General features: G+C 40.4%; 1 protein-coding gene across 3 annotated transcripts in view; it reads right to left on the bottom strand.

The window, feature by feature from the left end:
• The window catches only part of DYM (dymeclin), a 214,277-nt gene that overhangs the window by 150,358 nt on the left and 45,867 nt on the right, over window positions 1-18,052 (bottom strand). The gene's annotated exons all lie outside the window — the stretch shown is intronic.

Here is an 18,052-nt window from a genome sequence, read left to right as displayed (position 1 = left end):
ATTACATAAAGATTTGCATTTATATGAAAAATTATATTTAGAGGCAGTTTATTTTGTCTCTAGCATGCATGTTCAGTTCCAAAATGTTTTATCTTCAGTACCCAAAATTTTTAGCACAGGGTGAGGGATTCCTCTGGGCTTTTCCTGTTCCTAAGGATTTTGCAATAATGCCAAGCCATGAAGGGGAAAGAGTATGCTCTCTGGGGGGCACAGTTAGGAAATACTGTGGACAACCCATGACTGTCTCTCTGCCATCGCTCACAACAGGGCTATGCCCAGGTCTGAGAAGGAGAAGCTCATGTAACTTTTTAACATAACATTTGACACAATTCTCATCGTGCATGAGATCAATCTGGAAGTCAAAAAGCCAATCTGGGAAGATGACTGCCCTTGAGGTCGACACATGATATCAATGCCTCCAGATTTCCACGCAGATCTCACTACTATCAAAGCCACTTGGCCATCCCAACGTACCCCAGGCAAGCCCTATGCTGTGTTCAAACTTTGTAGGCCTTTAGCATCAGCAGCTGCCCCTTGTGTAGAGTCACCTTTTTAGGCTTTTAGGTTTTGAGTAGATAATTTGAATATTGTTATATTTGAATATTGTAACATTTTTGCTATCCCAAATGTTCATAGAATTGCAGAATGGTTTGGGTTGGAAGGAATCTTAAAGCTCATCTGGTTCCATTCCTTGCCATGGGCAGGGACACCTTCCACTAGACATGGTTGCTCCAAGCTCCATCCAACCTGGACTTGGACACTTCCAGACATCCAGGGGCAGCCACAGCTTCTCTGGGCAACCTGTGCCAGGGCCTCACCACCCTCACAGACAGAAATTACTTCCTCATATCCCATCTAACCCTGCCCTCAGGCAGTGGGAAGCCATTCTCCCTTGTCCTGTCCCTCCATCCCTTGTCCAAAGTCACTTTCCAGCTCTTCTGGTGCCCCTTTAGGCTCTGGAAGGGGCTCTCAGGTCTCCTCAGACACTTCTCTTCTCAGGATGGAACTCACCCCACATTCTCACAGCCATTATGAGATAACTTTGTGCAAAGTCACAAATGCTGCCAACCCATCTGGTAGGAAGTGACAGCAGGGCCTCGTGACCAGGCCCTTCTCAAAACCATTACAATTGTCTGTACAAGAACAGACAACGAGAAACACCTACATGCTGTATATACACCTTGCAAAATCACCTGACATTGTTTGGTAAGAAGGACTCCTGCACACGTTATCACAACCAAACAGCATGTTTCATTAACCTTGAAGCGAGGCCCAGCAGTTAAAACACGAGGATAAAGATCAGGACGTTGGAATTTTATTCCTATCTGCAATGTCAAATGATTACATAATTTTAGCCAAGCTTCAAGGATGTTATTTCCTCTATTTCCCCTATCTGTAAAAATGAGAATTTTATACTTAAAATGGGCATTTAACCCCTGGTTCCCTTGGTCTGAATGTGAGCTGTTCCAGAGCTAATGCCCCAATCTTCTAAAGATCTCTGAGCCACCGAAGAGAGTCAGAGCAGATTATATGTACACTGGAATAGATTATACACACAATGTGTATATACATGCACACATACATATATATACACATACAACTATTTAATTATATAGAATAGATCTAATTACACAGATACAGTTATTCGGATAGATAGAAACACAGACCTTGACAGACATCCTGACAATGACAACTGCTGAGAGAATTAATTCCATAATATAACATAGAGAGGCTCAACTCAGAAGCCAGCAGTGAGTTAGATGGATAAATCTGAAGGCAAACTTGAAATTATGCAAGCCAAAATTTTTTTCCTGTCACTATTTTCATATTCTGTATTATCTACGTTTAATATATATATTTAATATATTTACATATGTTATATTTATGTGCTGATATACATCTTACAAAACCACCTGAATTTGTTTAAGTGGGAATCTTACACACTGTCACATGCAAACAGCATGACTGCTAAATATATGTTATACTCATATAATCTATTCTATATTTATATAACAACTCATTCCTATATATAATTTATGCATGTTTTATTTTTATATTTCTATGTATTTCAATAATTGAATAGTAATTTTTTGTATATACATACTAAATATATAGATATAGTATACTTGGTCATATATATTTATATTATTAAACGTATTTATGTTTATATATTTTCTGTATACTCACTATATTTTATTTATATTATGCAGTTTTTATATATATAATAAACATACACATCCACACACAGAACTAGTGAGTACCAAACAACTGTCAACTGCTGTGGTGCCTAAAAACATCTCCCATTCTTGGTGGAATTAATTTGATCCAGATTTTCCTTCCAGCTGAGAGTAAATTCTGCTGAAACCTCCCACATATCTACTTTTCCTTCTTTTGCAGATAAGGAAAACATCTTTGCTCAAGGACATGATGTGGCTGCCCCATTCCTAGAAGTGTTCAAGGCCAGGCTGGATGGGGCTTGGAGCAACCTGGTCTTGTGGAAGGTGTCCCTGCCCATGGCAGGGCTGTGGAACTGGATGATCCTTAAGGTCCCTTCCAGCCCAAACCATTCCAGGATCCCATGATCTGATTTTTTTTCCTAAAAACCAAAACTCCCACTAGTCTCCCACACAGGTATGTCCATAATTCGTAACTGAAGTCCATTAACTACAAAACGTTCAGAAAGATTAAGAAACAGGTAAGAAAACAGGCTCAGTTTATGAATTGCTGGATGGCAATAAAACAACTTAAAGTCACCACATAAAGGCTCAGAGAGGATGTGGATCAGGTATTAGAGACCCCAAACAGAAAAAAAAAGGACCATGACACAACTGCAGAGAAAGGAGACTATTAAATTCAAAAAGATTAAGTCTTTTCCAAATCAGGAAAGAAAAAGGTACATAAGCTTTGGCAAGTTCGGTGCTAAACCAGATTGAGTCAAGCCAAAAATAACCTGGGAACAGCTTGCTAAAGGTAAGAAAATCAACAGTAAAAGCCTTTTTGAAGAATCTGAAGTAGACAGGTCCTCAGAGAAGCCAAGAAGCCATGGAGGTGTTAAGGGAGCACCTCAAGAAGGTCAGGCTCTGGCTAATTAACTACGCTGGATCGACACTGGAAACAGGACTGGTGATCTCTCTTTCCTTTCTTTCTCCCTCTCTTTAATCTCTCTTTTTCTCTTCCCTTTCACCCTACCCCTCTCATCAAACCCCACTGCTGTGTGCTCATATAGCAGGTCAGGGACTAACACACTGATTTCCAGGCCAAGTGTGTAATTTACCAATAAAACCCCATAAACTTTTGTGGACCCTCTGACTTTTGTCATTCCTTTTGATCACGGGCATCCACGAGCCCTGGGTGCACCCTTATCTTTAAGGGTGGGAGATCACAGGCTCAAGGGGAGGCTGCCTTTGGAGTACCAGTCTTCAAATGAAGGGTCAGCAGAAGATTTAGAGGAAATTCTGGATTTTTTAAGAAACGCAGCATTTTCAGATTGTCTCACAAGACTCAATACCCACATCAGAGCTTCAGCTGTGTCCCTGAAGTGATGCATGCCCTTACTTTTTACTGTTTACATTAATTTCACACGTAGGAATCCTCACTTCAGATACAATTACAGCTACGCCAAGCTCCTCTTCCTTGGGTTTAAGTAATTAAAAAAAGCATCAGCAGTTATAGAAACACCTGCCTCCACAATAAGGAATGTCCCAATGCAGTTACAGCAGTAAGAGTTTCAGTTCTAACTCAAATACCTAAAATCAGTATGAATTTGCGTAAACATGCCTTACAAACTCAAGCAGAGGCCATGGACCTTGTTAGCTAGTTATTAATCACTATTTGAAACAAGCCCAAAAGAAAAAAAAAACCACCACAAAACAAAAGAAGATGCTGCTTAATTAATATACTTTTAAGCGAACACAGCATTAATTTGTTTGAGGAAGGCGTGAATTAAAGGACTCCAAAATACATTCAGAACAAATTGGAAAAACAAAATGTACAACATAATCCACTATTACATCCCACGCTTTTATTTCCTCCCACACCTCTCATGCAGACATAAGAGTTTAATGATAAGACACCCACACCCACACATGATTATAATTTATGGATCATGGACCACTTTTAATTCTAGTTAAAAGCATCTGGCATTCCAGTAGATTATAAAATCCCTTCCTACGCTTGGGAAAGCATACAGTGACGATCCCATAACGGACACCACACTCCATAAGGAATGCTGTCTAGCACAACACCCACACTAACCAGACAGAACTATACATTTTAATTTATACAGTCATTACTCCTTTTCAAAGCTTGCCTCCTAAGGAGGATACAGGGACAGGGAAAGAGTCAGTTCTATACAACAAAAGGGATTTATTTGTACGTAAGGTGCAATAATTATTTAGTATTTACTTTCCATCTTTAGGAATTGCACTGTGCTTGTTTCAAGTATGTGCCAAACCACAGTGAAAATTCAATTTAAAATTAATTAACTGGGGAGCTCTAAATATGTGCCGAAGCAAACTTTTACACAGTTTATACGCTTTACAAATTGACTTCTGCAATTTGCAAATATGCCAGTTCTTGACATACCAATGAGATGCTGAAATGACTTAAAAAATGACTCCAAATATCTGAGCATGCCATGAGTTTGAGCAGACTGGTGGTGTCTGTGGTGGGGAGAGAGAGTGCAAAACACAGAGGGGAAAAAAAGATGCTATTAAAAAGACAGGAAGAGAAACACTGTAAGAGTGATTGAGAACACATTATTTTCCAATACACAAACTGCAAAAGCTCGCAAGGTTATTTTTTCTTCTTCCAGTGAAAATACTAGGAAGCCAAATGGCAAAGACAAACATTTTCTATTTAGCAAGGGCAAAAATTCCACAAGTAGCCACACATTATGTGACAAATCATTAACCTGACTAGACAAGCTACATAGGATTATGTTTAAAACACTTTAGTTGAGTACTCTAGAAAATACTACATTTTATTCTCTCTATACTGTTCAAAGTAAGTTTGCCTTCAGTTCTGAAAGGCTTTTACAAGTCGACAGAGTGCACCAAGGGAACAGGAAAACCGTGGAGGAAGAGACAAGACTAACAGCCTACTGCTTGTTTTCTTCATATCACTTGATGCACTGGTTTCGTAAACTTCCACAGCCCCAGGAGAGCCCATATTAAACATAACGCATTTTCTACTCATAAAGCAGCACCAGCACAAATGGCAAACACACCCAGACCAGCCACACAATAGTTTTCTCTGCATTTGTTCATTTTAATGCTGCAATTAAATCACTCGGCTGCACCAAGTGCTGTCACCAGGACTTTGTTTTCTGACTGCTACAGCAGTTCAAAATTGTTTGCTTGGGAAACAGTACAACTTCTGCAAAGCTTCAGAGTGTTTTAGAAATTGGGATAGGGAAAGTAAATATATCTCAGAAAGGGAAAAATTTACATAAATCTTCATTAATAAGCAATTTGAATCAATACAGTAATTATAACAAAAAAATGCAGTGACAGCAGCCACAGCAAGTTAAAAGGTTACAGAAAAATTAAACAGAACATTGGGCAAGAATAGGAACGTGGCTAATGAGCACATTTTCCATGTAGGCTAAGACTATTTCAGGACAACCTTCTTAATTGCAAAAATGTAAAATGCTGCACTTCCAATTGCATAAAGCCTTTACATAACAAGCAGTTCTCTAACCTAGATTACATGTGATTCCTGTCCAAGAACAACTGTGACAAAAATCAGAGGCTCTATAGCTTCTGTCCATCTCCTGGGCTGCTTGGACCTAGAAACAACAAACACCACCTCAAGGATGATGTTGTGCAGTAAATCCCTAATTTAAGATTTTAAAGACAGCACACAAAATCCCCAAACTGAACAACAGGAGAGGAACTCACGAAGTACAAAGAAGCCTGAAACCAGTAAAGATTTGTCCCTAATAAAGTGGTATTATGTTTAAGCATGCTGACAAACTCCACTCAATGATCACTAAACTATCCTGAGATTAGCTGAAACAGCAGACCTGCCACTAGACGTTGCTATGTGCAAATCTTAGATTTAATTTTGGGAGAAGATGCTCCAGGTGCTGTTTGAGAGAGACTCCAGAAGAACAACACTGCTTCTGAAAATGCCAGTGGAAGAACACTTTGCCTTCTCTCCCCTCTTGGTCAGAGGCAAGTCAATTTGAAGAGGCTGAATAAAAGTCATCCCAAAAGCTTTCTCATTACAGTCATCTGATTCACTCTACCAAATGTTTGGCAACATAAAATCCATGGAGAACCACAACTAAGGTCAGACTTGGTAGCAATGAAATCCCCTACCTATTCAAGAAAGGGAGGCAGAGTCCCAGGTTCACCATTATTCTGTTAAAGATTCTGCTTGATTGGGTAGGATTTTTAATTCCAAAAAACTACTTCAGATTTCATAGAACCACAGAATTGTTATGGTTGGAAAGACCTCCAAGATCATCAAGTCCAACCGTAAATTTGTTGCTATTCATTTGTTTTCTCGAGACTAAACAACTGGATCATTGAGGAAACTTAGAGATAACATATTTTACAGAATGCAGACACAGAAAGAATCACAGAGTGGTTTGGGCTGGAAGGGACCTTAAAGACTGCCTCATCCCACCCCTTGCCATGGGCAGGGACCCTTCCACTGGACCATGTTGCTCCAAGCGCCGTCCAACCCAGCCTTGGACACTTCCAGGGTTTCTAAAGGTTAAATTTCTCTAATGTAAAACCAGTGCTTACACACTGACAACACAGTCTGAGTGGCAGAGCAAAGCAAAGTTGGTTACTTCAGATGGAGCAGGTGAGGGTGCTGACAGTCCCCCAGAAAATGCAAGACTGAAGTTTCCTACTCCTTAATTCTCTAAAAGAAGAGAAAGAAGGGGAAAAAACCAAAACCACAAAATACTAAAGAAAATGAAAAGCAAACTCCTGTGCAAGGCATGGCTGCTGTGCCCTTCCTAAAACCCTTCAGCCACAACACCAGCTGTGAATATCCACCAGGACATCTCACCTGTGCAGACTCTGCCTGTGATGGACAGAAGTGACACAGGACAGTGATTACAGTCTCAGGGTGGAAAGACACTGGGTCTGATGCAGAACAGCCCTGTGCATCCCATTATAGCCACTGTGCGTTCTAGGAATGGGGTTACTGATGAATTCTGCGTGTTTTAGGTGTACCCTCCTCAGGATTTGAAGTGCAAAGTAAGTCCAGGAAGCCAACCTTAAATACCTGATTGAAGCCTGATTAGAAAATGCCAGCTGAAGCCAATCTGAGAAAGTCTACTGATGAAGTCTTTCACCTTCCAGCACCCTGAAGACTTGCACATTGCCCCAGATGCCTATTAAAACCCAAAGTCCTGTAACAGCTATTTAAAACAGAACCCATGTATGTGCATGGCAGAAATAAATGGACTTACGCTGGCTGTGGATGTTAACTGCAGAATAAAATCAACTCAGTGTGAGGGGTTTGTGTGAACTAAGACCAAAAGGAAAGTAAAAATTCTCAGTTCAGACTAAAACTACAGGTCTGTGTATTTATCAGCTATAGTATCTCATAATGCTGAGGAAAAATCCAAAATATTAACAGGAATGCTAAGAAATTCAGTCTTTTAATAAATAAGGAATTATTCCAGAGTTAGACTCATTCTAAAATTTTTCATTTAGACAGAAAACCTTGTCCAAACCTTGTCCTGTTCCTGACCACAATTCTCTTATGAAACTTATTTTTAAATTTATTACCTACCCAATTCAGCAGAAGAGTGACAAGGTCTCAACTCTGTCATTATTAATATCCACAAAAAGAAGACAAGGTTTGGATCTCGGCCAAGAAAAATTTGTCCATTGAACTGCAGTATTTCCAGCAATAACAATCTAATTCAAACCTCACAAAATGCTCCAAAAGGAGTGGGAAAGAGGGCGATGCTTGGCACAAGGGAAGAAATACTGTCTAGAGACCAATCTGGAAAGGCCAAACATGAAAGCATTTGCTTAACATGCTAAATAAAAATAATGTGCAGGAGCCTCTCAGACCAACATGCTCTCCCCTCTGGCATGAGCAAGGGCCTAGTGATACTCCAACGAAGGAAGTTTTTTTACCATTACCTTCTGGATATACACTCACATCAGGAATGGGTTTACATCCACAGCTGTAAATTAGGCAGGAGTCTTCATATCAGGCAGCCAAATCATACCTGGGTTAGAGATATCATCCTCATCCCTCCATCTACTCTGCCTTCCCAGCTCCATGACATCCCCATTCTTTCTGTTTGACAAGAGCAGAAGACAATATGGGAAACTCATGCAATAAGGGATTTCCTTCTGTGCCTTCCTCTCCAGCCTGTCATCTCTCTAGTCCTTCCCCTTACTTTACACGGCAAAAGAGATTCAGCTCTCAAGTTTGCAATGCTTTGTTTTATTAAACTGAAATATTTGTTGACAAAAGATTAAATGAATAAAGCTGTATCCCAGGTATGGTGCCAGTAACAGAATTTGTGGATCCCATTAATGTTCCCAGTAAAATGGTTAGAGAAAGCTTCCTGTGGGTGCTTAATTCCAAGTCTTTAAGCTCCCTCTTAAGGTTAAATCCTTGGATGGTTTGGGTAGCACGTGGAGGGTGCCACACTGCATACACATCCTTGTGTTATTCCAACTGCACTAACTGGTATAATGCAAAATTATAAAAAACCCTCATCATCACTGTAACACCACTACAACAACTTTACAGCTATTCTTGTGAGACTCAGAGACCATCTCTTGTGGGCACCTTCAGGAATGGTACCATATTACAGTCATCAGCAGAGCATCCTTAGCACAGCAGAATCCAGCAAAATGCCATTTCTCCCCACTAGTTGCAGCCCCTGCCCCTGAGTCAGCAGCTGAGCATGCACAAAGCAGCACCTCACTTCAGTCTGAGACATGTCCCCTCACCTGTGACAGTCACCATCAACCAGACACCAAGTGACAGGGCTTGGCAGCAGCTCTGGGCTTGGTGTACATTCAAAATACGAGTAAAAATCAAATTACTGAGAAGCGAGCAACAATTCTCACTTTCCTCTAAGGATAGTAATTGAATTTCCATGTAATGCAGAAATTTATTTTTCAATAATGGAAATCCATTCTTTTCAACTAGGATGTCTATTCCTAGGTGTCACATTCTTTTCCTGTTAATAGTATTTTTCTTTCCCCAAAGTGACTCACTCTGGAAAATGCCACTCTCTTGAAAGAGAAAAATTGACAAACAAACCCAAGTGTCACAAAAATGAATGTTCATGCTCGATGCCACAACTACCACATACTGATAACTCAAACCTCAATCACAAAAGTTCCAAATTACTCAACAATAGTAACTGGCTTCAGGACAAGTTAAATCTGTAACTGTGAAAATAGTTTCTACTAATACACTGCTAAGCACATGATCTGCTTGGCTTTGCTCTGCTTTGGCTGGGAAGTCTTTCGCAGAAAGACGGAAAAAGTTTTTGATGGCTTAATCAAAAGGAAAAATAGCCATTTATCAGGTTATGTAAAAATCTCATACTTGTGTTGGAAACTACAAATTGGCAGAACACATTTAATTACCACTGGCTCTTCTAGAACGTTAGGTAAAAAATAACGATGGTATAATCGCATTAAGGGTTTGTCTTTGTTGGTTTAAGACAAAGATTTTAGTCAAAGGCCTCATTAAATCTTAGATCATTCTGTGCAGAGCTTAGCTCCTCCGTGGGTCTACAAAAACAAGGAAGTACAACTATAATCCACAGAAATAAAAGAAAGATGGAGAGACTTCCAAATTTTTTAGGCTTAAACGTAGAGGAACATTTTCCCCTCTTGAACAAAAATTGTCCATTAGAAACTACAGCTCTTGAAATGAAATTATTTTTGAAATCAACCCTCAAAATCAGGACTTCAGTCCATACAGGCAATACTGTAAATATGTGCTCATAAGCACATTCCCAACGAGGTTCAAGAGAAAACATGCTCTGAGCCACAAACAGATAAGAGTATGGCTCCATCAAGGTTGCAGTACCTCAAAATTACAAAATTAATTATAGCCAAGACTTTCATGGTATGTCCCCTTATCACAGAATGGTTTGGATTGGAAGGGACCTTTTAGCCCATCTCATTCCAACATCCTGCCATGGTCAGGGACACTTTCCACTACACCAGGTTGCTCCAAGCCCCATCCAACCTGGCCTTGAACACTTCCAGGGATCATGGGGCTTCTCTTATCCTCCAAAATATTTTTGTCTCTCACTCTGCAAATTCAACACACTCCTTGCATTCCAACCACAATTAGAAAAATGCACACAACTGAATTACAAACAATGCTGCATAGGAAAATAAAAATTCTAGTTCTGTGATACGGGTCAAGGACGAAAGTTTCTGTACAAATCTGCAAGACCACGATTTAGAACTGCAAACATCCTAATGCATACAAATATTTTCATTACAGATTAATCAGATTCAAGTGTTCCTCTGATTCTGAGTTTTGGTGCCAGTGGAAGTTTTGCTTTCGTAACACATTTATGTTTCCCTTCATATCCCTTAGAGACACAGCAAAAACCTACCACAGCCATCATCTCCTAAAAGCACAGCATTCCTTTGCACCATGTACATTAAACAGCCAGTTATACATCTTTCTACTCGTGTTAATGACTTTGTTATCAAGGTGGTTAATTATCCACCAACTTCTGGACGGGTACTTCACATTGGCAAGACGGGTACCATTTCCTGCAAGGAGAATTCTTGTCTCACAAGTACAGTGTTAAATAAGAGTTCACCTGCAAGCTCCTTATACAAACTGTTCTTTATATCTAAGCATTGCAGTTGAGTAAACTGACATCACAGATGAGTAAACTGACATCACAGATCAAGGCTAGATTTGCACGCTAGATCTGAGCTGTTACGCAAATTAAAATATCTACTGCTAATTGGAAAACCGTAAGCTCTGCTGTAGCTGCAACAAGTCTATTTGGGAAGTTCTCATGCGTCAATTTAAGGATTTAAGGATTTAATGCAATTAACAGGTAAGCAAACTCACTGCTCCTCTTGTCCACTGAAGTGGTAGATGTTGCCTCCCTCTCCCAACCACAACTGATTGCGTCCCTAACTGTGGAAAGGTACTCTTCAGTTTTGCATTTTCAAAGGCTGCTTCAATTTATTGGAAGCTTTGAAGTAATTACTCTTCCTCCCTGATAAAATCATTGAAAGGAGAATAAAACTGTTTCAGAACCTGACCTAATTTGATCATGACACAAAACTTCCACGACTGAAAGGTGCTGCTCCCATCAATAGTTCTTTCTATGCCCAACATAATAGATACCATACAAACAAACTTCTCTCTCACTTTGTATGTGTCAAAAGATCTACCAGACTTCAGGAGTTATTTGAGGAATGGGTGAAAATACAGACTTTCCTTGCAGATGCACTAAAAAAAAAAAAATCTATCATTATTTATTTTGGGGAAGGAGCAGGAAGCTAAAGGTAAAGGAGAACAGGGAACAGAAAGCACACAGACACACTTTGATCTACCCCCCTTTCACCTATAATATAAAAACAGTAAAAATAAAATCATAAAGAAAAAATGCAAAATAACAGGCCACCTTCACAGAACTGGTACTCCAGCAGCCTACTGGAGGAAACAAAACAAAACACCTAGAAAATGGAGATAGCTAATCAATATATACAGGCAGTGCACAGCATTGCCTTTTCATTTCTTTAGCCTTTACACACAACAACCAATAAACAAACCCACAAAATTTAACTATTAAAAGGTGTCTCACACACCAGGCAAAGCAGCTCCCCTGCCCTGCTGAAGATGGGCGATGGTTAATCTGAATGATCTGATGTCTGAACACTCCCACCTCAAAAGATGGCACTGACATCTGGCAGGACAATGAAGGGAAAACAGTTAACGTGTAATTTAATAACATGTAATTTATTAACAAATGCAGCTTTGGATGGATTTAACCTATTAGCAAACCTCAAAAACACATTGTAACAAAGAAAGAAAGAACAGAATTTGTTGTGCTTTATCAGTGTTCCTCACCACGGTCTGAAATGCAGCTCAGTTTTTCCTGTCCCTTCACTTTCCAAGCCATCCAGGGGACCTGCCAGTAACCAGACATCAAGTGTAAACCATTCATAATGTGGCATCAGTGCATCTGGAACCCGACAGATCATCCTTTTTCCTGAACTACTGAACCATTTTCATGAGAAGATGTGTAGCAGAACACCCCAGCCTGAGCAGCTCACTGCAGATACTTTTAAAATTATGAAGAATAAATCCCTTCCGGAGTTGTAACTCATAAGTGTACTTTAATATCCCATATTACTGAAAAAAAAACCCCATCCTTTGACTCCTGTATTAACCCTACATACTCTGTATGTGCCATTCAGAAGGATGGCCACCAAAAACTCTAGCCCTAGTCATTGCAAGACACCAAGTTTTAAAATTTTATTTAATATATCGGCTTGCTTCTAAGTTTCCTTTAACAAGCAATTTCCCCTGAAGAATTAAAGAAAAATCATCCTTGAGCCAATAGGCTTTCTTTTTTTTCTTTTATAATGGGTTATTTGAAGCCGCTCAGGTTTTGGAATATCAGGATAAATGTCAGGGAGATAAATCACCAACACACCTCGTGAAACTTGCTGCAGCACTCCCAGTAAACAAGCTGGAGCATATGGTTACAATTAGGATTTGTATGACCACAGAAATCAGAAGCTCTAGTCATGAACCACAGCCTCACTGTGCTGTGTACTGACAGTCCCTACTCCAAGCAGCTGACAGGATACATACAGCAAAAGCAGAGCTCCCAGCACTCCGCAAGCCTGGACAGTGTGGGGTAGAAAACACAGAAAAGAGGCTTTAGTGACTTTAAAAACACGTAAGACTTGAGAATGTTTAGTATGAAATATTCAGACACTGTCATAAGGGTGGAGTGGTGGCAGCCAAGGGTCCCCAGCAGCATCAGCCTCTCCAAACGAAAAAAAAACCCTATGGATTCACAGAATCCCAGAGTGGTTCAGGCTGGAAGGGACCACAGTGGGTCACCTGGTCCCATCTCACTGCTTGAGCAGGGCCATCCCAGAGCACGTGGCACAGGATTGTGCTCAGAAGGTTCTGGAATATCCCCACTGAGAGAGACTCCACATCCTCTTTGGGCAACCTGTTCAGTGCTTGGTCACTGCACAGCAAAGCAGTTCTTCCTCATGTTCAGGTGGAACTTCCTGGGCATCAGTTCCTGCCCGTTCCTCTTGTGCCATTGCTGAGCATCCCAGAGTAGAGCCTGGTGCATCCTCTGACCCCTCCATTCAGGTACTTACAAGTTCACTGGAGGTAATGGAAAACTTCCATGATCTATCAAGCCCAGGAACATACAGTATAAATTGCTCTTCTGGGAAAGAATGCTTTGTTATCACTGCCACCAATGCCTATGAAAAGAGTAGAGTTCACAGAGGAAAAAGTCTCTGCTACCTGTTCAGGTGGTTCTAATTAATGGTGGCTTACTATCAAAAACATGCTGGTGCAGCTTACAACACTGATCAACCATTTTATGTAATCCCAGAATGGTTTGGGTTGCAAGGGACTTTAAAGTTCATCCAATTCCACCCTCTGCCACGGGTAGGGACACCTTCCACTATCCCAGGTTACTCCAAGCCACATCCAACCTGGACTTCAACATTTCCAGGGATTCAGGGGCAGACACAGCTTCTCTGGGAAACCTGGGCCAGGGCCTTGTCACCCTCACAGACACCAATTCCTGCCCAACATCACATCCAACCCTGCCCTCCGGCAGTGGGAAGCCATTCCCTCTTGTCCTGTTGTTCCAAGTCCTTGTCCCCAGTCCATCTCCAGCTCTTCTGGAGCCCCTTTGGGCCCTGGAAGGGGCTCTCAGGTCTCCCTGGAGCCTTCTCTTCTCCAAGTGAACCCCCCCAGCTCTCTCAGCCTGGCTCCAGAGCTCTGGAGGGCTCCAACCCTCAGAACATCCTTATTTCTTATATAATTATACTACAACTCTTCTGGTTTCAGATCTTTGCAGCTGAAAAGCCCCAAGAGGTTGGTGGAGCTGGAGCCAAGTGCTACCTGAACTGCTGTTGCTGTATAACCATTCTATTTCCTCACATCATTCATAAACACAAAGTTAGATTTCAAAAAAAAAAAAAACAAAAAACACAACACAGTGTACATCAAAGGAAGTATCTAAGTGCCTTATGGTGAGCACATCTATGGCCTGGAGGGATTTATACCAGAGGCAAGGTTTTTCTGTACTACTGTGGTTAAAGCAGAAGATGAGTTTTTCTCATGAAAACATGAATACTCTCCAAGGGGACACCGAGGCACTGCTCTGGAAGCAGTTCAACCCAACTCCAAACCAGCTGATGTGGCGCTCATAGCACCCAAGCACAGATTCTGGTCAGGATGGAGCTGCTCTGGTACTCAGTTTGCTGGGCAGCTTTTTCAGACTGACCCTGACACAGCTACACGACTACTAACACTCAGCCACTTATCCTCACAGAATGTGCTTGAACTGCCGCCACTTGTTTTGTTCTGGGTCAGGCACATCTTCAGAGAAACTAAGAGAAAGGTTAAAGGTCTGGAAACTATCTAAATCCTCCCATCCAGGAAGGCAGAAATATCACAGGTACAGTGTCAAGAGGATGACGCTGTTACAGACTGTGAGAACAAGCAAGGACGAAGACGAACAGACAGAAGTGGGACAGAAAGCTCAGATCCACGTCTCCATTGTGGTGAGCATGAACAGACAATTAAACACTGACTAAGCACCAGAGACAGACAGGGCTGTAGCTATGGAGCAGATCATACACCTGATCTGTGGCACATCATGAAAAGGCTCTGGAAGGTACAAACAACCAGCCTGAAATATCTGTTAGCAGAAAAAAAGGTTGCTGGAATCACGAGAAATAACAGACACATTGCTGGTAGCTTTTTGTGTCTCTCTACTTTGATGTATTTTCATCTAGATATTACAAATCAGGTTACATAAAATTGAAGGGGAAAAAAATAACATAAAACACTAAATATTAATAAATAGTTTTCTTGTAAAGTTAAAGATTAATCTGCAAGTGCTCCTATTAACCAGAAAGTAGCACCAATAAAAACAGGAATAAGCTACAGTATACTTAAATCACAAATGTACAACACAGGTCAGATGCCTTCAAGTAGCCTAATGTTGAATAGCATAATGCAAAGTAAAGGATATACTTGCATGATATAAAGCCATTAATGGCCAGGAATGTTTGCCTGGTTTCAACCAAAGACATGAGAAAACAAGTCATTATTGATCACTATACACAGAATTCTGCAATTAATGCTACAACAGTATATTTGTGGGCAGTTTAGTTATGATGAAGACTTAGGTGATTAATGAAGATGAATCTGGTTATTGCCTCTTCTTTAGTTCCTTACAGATTTAACATTGTGCCCATTACATCTATAAAAACCCAAACAGCACAAACCAAGTCAATTAGATCTTACTGTTGCAATAACTCCTTAGTCCTGCAAGATGAATTAAAGTGTTTGGGGTATTTTTAATAGCAAAGTATAAACTGGATCAACTATTTAAAAGGAAACCATTTAAGTTGACTTCTTTTTCAATAGTCTTGGGCAGCATTAACATTTTCCTGTCTTAGCACATCATCTGTTTGGCAGTTCCTTGCTGTAACAAGGATTTTATTTTGCAAGCAATAAAATGACTAATTAAAAAAAATTTGCTTGCCCACAAAAAGTCAAGTCGGTTGACTGCAGACCATGAACTGGCATATGCTAATATTATTCAAGAAAGAAAGAAGAGGGCACTTAAAGCCCACAAAAATACTTTTTTTCGACAGTAAGTTGGTTCAATGTATGTTGTGAACCACAAAACGTGAATTTCTGGTTTCCAATAAATTACTTTCTAATATCTAACCTCTACTAGCATGCATGTTGATGTCATTTATGCCTTCACTATACTGTACCAAATCTAGTACTTTACAATTATTTTCACACCCAGAGAAAGACTGCAAAGACAAAACAAAGCTGACTCAGTATAGAACAATGTCCTCCAAGAAGTTACAAAAATTATATTCATTATTTTCCCCCTCCTTCTAAGCCCACAACTGCTCCTTTAACCACTGGAGGGTCATGGAATTGGCAACACAATTCTAACCCAGGTATTTCATATCCAGGATGGAGAAAGGTGCTTGCACACAGACAACCTGGACACAGTCAGTGGCCAAACCCAGGAGTAACTGGTGTGAGGATGCTGCTGTGTGGTTTCAGACTGAAGGAGGCTCATGAGAGGAAAAAAAACAAGCTACAATGGATGAGAAGCAGGAGAAGGTTAACTGTGGGAAAGGGTAAACTTCTGCTCATATTGTGTATAATTATCACTCCTGCTGAATCACAAGGAAGGAAAAGGGGGGTGGATTTAAAATATGGTGCTTATAAGAGCTTGTTGATCTCCTGCTGCTGTGTAAGTGACTACAAAACAGTCTTAACTTAATACATGGTCACGCAGATGACTGTAGTATCAAGTTAAACAATGTAAAAGTACAATAATTATTTTAGGCCTCAAATTTCCATATGTTTTTTAAAACCAGCCTCCCAGCTCCCTTCATCCTAAGTAGATTTCAGTTAGGCTACTTCAGCAGACTTATTTTAAGCATTATGTGGTATTTAAAAAGCACTGAGCAACATAAAAGTGAATTTTCAATTCTTCCATTCTTCTTTCAATCCTTATTCTGTAAAGACTACAAAACACACAAAAATAACACAATACAGAAATTACATTGAAGTTTTCCACAGCTGTTCATTGCTCAAAACTTGCCTCTGTTCCATAGCAGACTACGAATTTGCTCTATTCTGATTTGTACTGCACTCTATCCATGTACCTGATCCTACATTATCCAGAGGATTGATTTGATATCATTCAGGGATTAGATGGGCAAATATGCCATTTACTTTACCAACTCTACTGTGTTGAAGTTTCACCTATAGTCCAACTTCATATACAGGCAAATAATATTTAAAAAAAAAAAAAAACATAAAAAATAATCAACCAACTGTTTGGGCACAGACAGAGAAAAAAAAAATCTCTATTTTCTAACAGGATGTGGTACTTATTTTTTCCCCTTTCCCAGGCAGGAAATTAGAAAGCTCTTCATAAAAGGCTGCTCCTCTCAAAGCTTTAAATGACTATACTTAATTTGCTGGGAGATGAGATGGCACTTCAGGTACTGCTGAAAGAAGCAAGAAAACAAGTGTAGGCGTACGCTGAGGGAGTTGTTAAGGGAATGGTTCAGGAGTGAAGGGGTTGGAAGTGTAGGAAGAGACAAGAACAGACGTAGGCTGAAACCTTAAGAGTTTGCATTAAGAAATGGAAACTTGAAATACAACAAGTAAAAAGTTATGGGGGATATGATATCAGAGGTGTCACAGAGGGAGGCTGGAGTCTGGCAGTATGGATGGACTTTACAAATCAATCAAGTAACCAGAAGAGGGGAAGGAAGCTGTTCCGCCTGCGGCAGCACTAAGGCAGAAAGACACTCAAGAGATCAGAATAATAACAACATGATCAGGTAGTAAGTAACAGGCATCAAAAAACAGAGCAAGAACTGAAAAACTACAAACCAGACAGTGAAAACTGCTGCAGAAAAACAAGTTCAGTGCCATTTTCTCTTGCAATTGAAATGAAGGAAAAGAATGCACTTGATGGAACTCTGGAATGAAAACACTGTAAGGAACAACTCAATTAATTTCGTCGGTGACTAAGCACACTGCAAACCAAGCCACCGCTTTCTGTCGCGTTTATGTTACAAAGGCAACCCAAACACGCAGTGGGTCTGCCCTGGAGACCAGGAGATGGTGTTCCAGCAGCACCGGGAGCTGCGTGTGACAGACGTGCTCTTTTACTGCCTCCGTGAGGAGAGCCCCGCGCACTGCCACGGACTGGGAAGTATTTTCTGGCAGACCACTTGCGGCCTGAACTTTAATATTCCCTCGGGGCACTGCCAGTGAATGGATTTCACAAAAGAGCAAA

The sequence above is a fragment of the Manacus vitellinus genome, unplaced genomic scaffold, assembly GCF_001715985.3.
Source record: "Manacus vitellinus isolate BGI_N305 unplaced genomic scaffold, ASM171598v3 scaffold_42_pilon, whole genome shotgun sequence".
NCBI classification, from domain to species: domain Eukaryota; kingdom Metazoa; phylum Chordata; class Aves; order Passeriformes; family Pipridae; genus Manacus; species Manacus vitellinus.
This window is presented reverse-complemented; position numbering and strand designations above follow the sequence as displayed.